The 6,797-nt window shown below is 31.9% G+C and overlaps 1 protein-coding gene across 1 annotated transcript in view; it reads left to right on the plus strand.

Annotated features, from left to right (window-relative positions):
• The first annotated feature begins 6,357 nt into the window (after nucleotides 1-6,357).
• Nucleotides 6,358-6,797, plus strand: part of asb14a (ankyrin repeat and SOCS box containing 14a) — an 11,032-nt gene continuing 10,592 nt past the window's right edge. Inside the window, exon 1 of the mRNA XM_016562395.1 lies at nucleotides 6,358-6,431. The gene's annotated coding sequence lies outside the window, so the exon portion shown is untranslated. The remainder of the gene's footprint in view (nucleotides 6,432-6,797) is intronic.

Consider the following 6,797-nt stretch of genomic DNA (forward strand, 5'->3'; position numbering starts at 1 on the left):
GAAGTTAAATAAAAATCGCCCATCCATAAAAAAAAGTGTCTCACACGGCTCCGGGGGGTGAACAAAGGCCTTCTGTAGCGAATCGATGCGTTTTTGTAAGAAAAATATCCATATTCAAAATGTAATCACTTTAATGTAGCTTGCGCCAACAGTTGAACACAGAAGCAGCTCCGGGAGCATGACGTATGAGGTAAGTGCTGCGCATGCGCCGGTGAGTCTCGTGAAAACCAACGTTTGTTAACAGGATCAAAGGAAGCAAAGTCTTACTTTAGCAAAGGAAAAGTTCACTCCCCGGAGCCGTGTGAGACACTTTTTTTTTTTTACGGATGGGTGATTTTTATTTAACTTCTTTTGGACTGAAGCAATGCAACACCCGCTGAGTGGCATTAAACAGCTTGAAAGATCAAAGACAATTTTTTATATAACTCCGACTGGATTCGTCTGAAAGAAGAAAGTCATATACACCTAGGATGCCTCGGGGGTGAGTAAACCGCAGCCTAAATTTCATTTTTGGGTGAACTAACCCTTTAAGTCATTAATATATATATAAATTTAGTTTACAGGTGTATTTGTTGGTCTTAAGTTATTGCAAATTATTGATATGTATATACAGTTTATATCCATATGTTTTTCATTTAGTTTACAGGTCTAGGTGTTGGTCTCAAGTTATGTTTATCATGTATATTAATTTAGTTTGCAGGTGTATTTGTTGGTTAAGTTATTATATTTCAGTTATCTTACATGGGTATATTTATACATGTGCATATGAAGTATTTTCATAATTTTCATTTAAATTACAGGTCTATGTGTTGGTCCTAAGGTTTGCATTTATATACAGTATGTTACATAGTATTATTATACAGTAGTAGTGTCGTCTTGATTTGATTTACAAGTGTAGCAATTTTGTTGTTTGAGTTAAAGAGTTTGTGATTTTGTTGATCAGGGTCATATTGCATGTGATATCCAGATCTAAAAAGTCAGTTTAAATTGAATATAAATGTATGAAATTATGCTTTGTCTGCTAATACTGACTCACTGGACTGCAAAACAAAAAGTGCTCTTTCTCAAGCAGATGTGTTCAGATCTCACAGTGTATGGTCCTTTTTCACATTGGGTGTAGTTAATAGATGGATTAACCTGGAAAATGGAAATGGAAAAGTTATTATTTGGCATGTTATTCAAGTAATTATTTGGTCAAAAGCTGCCTGAACCTGGAAATCGAGAATCATATACTGGTTATCTGACAATCGTCTCTTGTGTGTTGGAGAAAAAAGTTAAAATTGCAATAATGGCCTCTTGAACCACTAAAAATAACACCTAGAATCTCTAAGGCCTTTTTGTCCCCATGTGCAACTGGATGTGAAGTCAGATTGTTTCTTTTTGCCTAAATGTGAAGCCAACTGACCGTTTGGTTCCAAAATCCAGATGGCTCCTGGCCTCAAAATCACATCCGGACCATCACTAGTTTCATAATAGATAAAACAAAAGGGACTAAGGACAATATTTGTGGTGTTTATTTCTGTGCATCTGCTCATTTGACGGCTCTGTTGGTACTCGGTAAAATGTTCACTGGTTTGTATGATGTATTTGGTCAGGTTTCTTCCAGGAGAGGAGACACTACAGGTGTGGATTGGATCATGCAGAAACTCTATTAAAAGTTGGAGGGAAATGATGTGGAAGAGAAACGAGAAAGTGAAGTAAACACCTGATGTTTTAGATCTGCAGGATCATCTGAATGAGCTTGTGAAGTGAAAAGCTGCGTGTTTGTAAGAAGCAAAACCATGTTTAATGTCCAGCCATTGCTTCTAGTTAAAATAAAAGTATTTAAAAAAAATAAAAGTCCATAATCCATAGTAACGCTTCCTCCAGTGAAAAAGTTGTTTTGTCTGAATCAGACCAATCCAAAACAGTTCTTAACACATACTTTTGTGGATTTTGATGTGGGAAGTCAACAGGAGATGGACTTTTTCATTGGAAGAAGCATTATTACAGATTCTTATTTTAGCCGGAAGCACCTCAAAACACCTTAATGATGGATTTGTTTCTTACAAACACACAGCTTTTGGCTTCATAATACCTTAACTGATGGACTGGAGTGGTGTGGATTACTTATCATTTGTAAAAAATAATATATATATATATAAATTTCATATGTATTATGTTTTTATTTCAGCTCATGCTTATTATTTAAATTGAATTAAAATTGCAAAATAATCATATTTTATTTCTGAGATGATAACACACAAAATTAAGTATACAACCTACAGACATTAGCAAGCTATTCAGAAATCAGTAAAAGGAAAAGACTCCAAAATTAAAAAAAAAAATGTATACATACATTTTTATTATACATTTTTTCATATATATTTAAAATTATATTTCTTTATTATACATTTTATTTTCTTTAGCCTGTGTGTCCTATTTAGTTTGCATCATGGCCTGAGGGTGAGTACATATTTTTGTGGTTTCTAGGGTGTTGCTAAGCGGTTGTCAGGTGGACTTGTAGCAGAACTAATAATTTGTTGATGGTCCATTAAGCACTTTGTAAGTGTCTTGGTCTGCTGTGAGTCGGATCTGTCTGGTGTCCAAGGGTGCAGAGGCACAATGACATGTCCCTAACAATATCAGTCACTATACTAAATTGTCCCTAGCAATAATTTTAATCAAACAGTTAAATGTCTGTTGTCTGCCGTTATGCCCCACTAATGCCAAAATCAAACCTACGCCCTTGTTAGTGTGGACAGTACAGATGAGGTCACATTAGGCTCTGGTTTTACCCATCTGAGCAGTATTTCATCTTTTAAGCTCTATGATTTCAGAAGGAGCTGTTATTGTTTCTGGAACATTACACATTCAAGTGCACATGGGTGTAAAATGGGAACAGTGCGTGCAGATGCCTTCACTACACCAATAATACTGATTTTCTGACTGACTGCATGTGCAACCCAACTGTAATTCAGCGCAATCTGATTTTAGTATCACTGAAATACTTTTATAGTTTTTGCTAATATTTTGGTTTTATTTAATATCTTCGGTTTTCACTTTTTAATGACTTTTTATTCATTTTCATTCAAGTTTTAGTTATTTCAGTACTTATAAGTTTATACGTTTTTATATTTCATTATTTATAAATAAATATAGTATATATAATTAATATAACTTAATATAATTAATATATTTTAATAATTTTTCATTAATATTTTGCTTTTATGTAATATCTGTTTTCACTTTAATTTTGTTGTGCAGTTTTGTCATTTTTACTAGTTTTTTACTGTATATAGTTTTTATTAAATTTTATTTGTTTGTTTTATTTAGTTTTAGCCATTTCAGTAAAAAAGTTTTAATTTTTTAATGTAATTACAAATTTTATCATTTGTAAAAAATAATATATATATATATAAATTTCATATGTATTATGTTTTTATTTCAGCTCATGCTTATTATTTAAATTGAATTAAAATTGCAAAATAATCATATTTTATTTCTGAGATGATAACACACAAAATTAAGTATACAACCTACAGACATTAGCAAGCTATTCAGAAATCAGTAAAAGGAAAAGACTCCAAAATTAAAAAAAAAAAATGTATACATACATTTTTATTATACATTTTTTCATATATATTTAAAATTATATTTCTTTATTATACATTTTATTTTCTTTAGCCTGTGTGTCCTATTTAGTTTGCATCTGCTTTTTTATTTTATTTTATTTTAATATAATTAATATATTTTAATAATTTTTCATTAATATTTTGCTTTTATGTAATATCTGTACTTTAATTTTGTTGTGCAGTTTTGTCATTTTTACTAGTTACTGTCTATATAGTTTTTATATATAAATTTTATTTGTTTGTTTTATTTAGTTTTAGCAATTTCAGTAAAAAAAGTTAATTTTTTTATGTAATTACAAATTGTATCATTTGTAAAAAATATAATATATATATAAATTTCATATTTATTATATTTTATTTCAGTTAATGCTTATTTTATTTATTTTCCTTTTTTAAGTTTAAAGTTTTATAGTTAGTATAATCACTTTAGCAGCCAAAAAAAAAAATTTTTTTTTTATAATCTTTTATACTATGCCGTTTCCCCAATTTATCAGCTGCTAGGCAAAAATAAATGCTTCAAAAAGTAATAGCTGCACTATTTAAGGTGTCCGTGTCTGCATCACACTCACTCTTAAGGATTTATTCAGATCACTAACCCTATTTATAGTGAATATAGTGATGCTTGACCTGAGGAAAGCACATGCAGCCTGTCCATAGACTGCTGTATGAAGTCTGTGTGTTTTTGCTGCGGTGGTTGTGTCGTGTTCACTATCACACCCGCTGGGCTCAATCTCACTCTCTGCAGGTGCTGGAGATGCTGGATAATGTAACAGAAGGATTTGGCAGAGCAGACGTCCCACTGCACCTGCGACTGATGCTTTCACAGCCCTCCAACGTATACTGTTAGAAGACAGAGAGAGAAATCTGTTATTATTACTCTGTTTACAGCTTTCCTGTAGTGTTCAGTTCGGCTAAGAGACAGTTAGCAAGCTGTTTAGAAATCAGTGATTTATTTTATTTTATTTGTCTGTTTTTATTGTTTTTATTTTTTGTGACTATTCAGTGTCATTTCTTATGTTCCCAAACTTTAATTTTTTTTATAAAAATGAATTAAAATGGCAAAATAATCATATTTATTTCTGAGATGATTACTCACAAAATTAAGTATACAACCTACAGACATTAGCAAGCTATTCAGAAATCAGTAAAAGGAAAAGACTCCAAAATTAAAAAAAAAAAATGTATACATACATTTTTATTATACATTTTTTCATATATATTTAAAATTATATTTCTTTATTATACATTTTATTTTCTTTAGCCTGTGTGTCCTATTTAGTTTGCATCTGATTTTTTATTTTATTTATTTATTTATTTAATTTTTTAGCTTGTCTGACATATCCCGTTTACAACTGCTTTAATTTAAGCAATTTAAAATGTCATATTTGAATATAATTTGACATAAAATTGGATTAAAAGAAGTGACCAAATCAAGCCTTACTTATTACCTTTCTTCTGAACATTTGCATCTCATGTTAAACAGTGGCTACATTCGCTAGTTGTCATTGATCAACTGAGTAAGGTCAGGTTTATTGATCTCTGAGTGGCTGGTTTTAAATATAGCCTGGGATTCAAATGCCTCTGTATCAGCTGAAGTGATGCATTTCTTCCATTATTGCCTTCCTACAACTGAACAGTCATACGTTTCATTAATACAATCAATATAATTTACAGATAAACCTTAAGAAATTTGGGAATGAGATGCACTAATGCAGGTGCATTATATGTTATTAGCAGATGTGTTATTAATACATACATCCTTATTCTTTGCAGACATGATATGGCCCAGACACGTCTGAAGGAGATTATAGACCGAGACAAACCACCTTCCAAAAAGACAAATGAAATAGTGCAATGCAAGAGGATTCTGGGCAGATTAGGACAGGAACACATGAGGTGAGATATGAAGTGATGAAATATGTTTTGTCAGATTGGTGTCAAGCCCGTCCTGGCCTAGAATCAACCTGGAATGTAATTCTATCACCTCTCAGAGGCTGAATTTCATTCTTCTTAAGTTAACCCAAAAGTTGAAGTACTCGGTGTGTTAAAGCAGTTTTCTCTAATGCATTTATGCGCTGTCACATGTCTGCTGCTGACTCGCATATATGCAATTATCAGTGTGTTTCTGTTCTCAAACTGAATTACCTCATAACCCTGTAAGAGATTTTTATACAACATATGATTATTTTATGAAAAGTGTTTTATGAATTTCCACTTTTGTTCCTCAGGCAGAACAGTCAACTTCTTTAACTGGCTGATGCAGCTCTTCTCAAAAATTCTGTTGTTCCTATAAAATTTACAGCTTTTATTTTAACTAGATCTATTTAACTACTTTTATTTTATTTTATTCGACTTCCAAAATATGGCCCTTTTTATACATGAAATTAGATTAAAAATGCAGTGTAATGCATAGTGATTTCTATTTCATATACTATTTATTTATATCCAGAGAATATATCATTTTCGAAGTTGGCTTAACACAATACTAGTCCTGTTTCTGCATAATATCGAAACTGTCACAGTATATGCACATTTTCTGTATGCATAGAAAGTATTACACTGCAATGCAGCCAGAAGCAATATAAATGTAATATATAAATAATGATTTTAATATCCATTTCTTTGCACTGTCAAAATAGAGATATTATTAGTTATTTGATCTGATCCAGAAGTCTGGATCCTCTGAAGTGCCCTTCTGTGTCGCATGATCAGGTATTTATAGAAGAGCTGTGACCTAAATAACCTAGTATGCAGTCAAAGCGATGCCCCCCAAACAAACTGGCTCGACGTAGGCTACGCAACAACAACACTTGCAAGGTAACGTGTAAATAAAATGCCTAATATTTTGGATAGAATGTCATTTTAAACTTTCGTAAGTCTAATAGCGCAGTTGGTGTAAATCGTAAGCGGTTTGTTTACTTTTTATATTTAGCGAGACACGCAAAATGAATGAATTATTACGTGGTTATATTGACAGACTTTGATACACATTATTACAGATTAAAGGCAGGGTGAGCGATTTCTGGTAGCCAATGTTGATATTTGAAATCACCAAAACAAACACGCCCTACCCCAAAAGGGTCTTGCCCCTATTTTGATAGCTCCGCCCCACATATACGTACGCAACCCAGGCAACGATTAGTTCTGTGAAACAAAGCAAAACCAATGTTACACCGTGTCTAC

The sequence above is a fragment of the Sinocyclocheilus rhinocerous genome, unplaced genomic scaffold, assembly GCF_001515625.1.
Source record: "Sinocyclocheilus rhinocerous isolate Xijiao unplaced genomic scaffold, SAMN03320098_v1.1 scaffold671, whole genome shotgun sequence".
NCBI lineage: Eukaryota > Metazoa > Chordata > Actinopteri > Cypriniformes > Cyprinidae > Sinocyclocheilus > Sinocyclocheilus rhinocerous.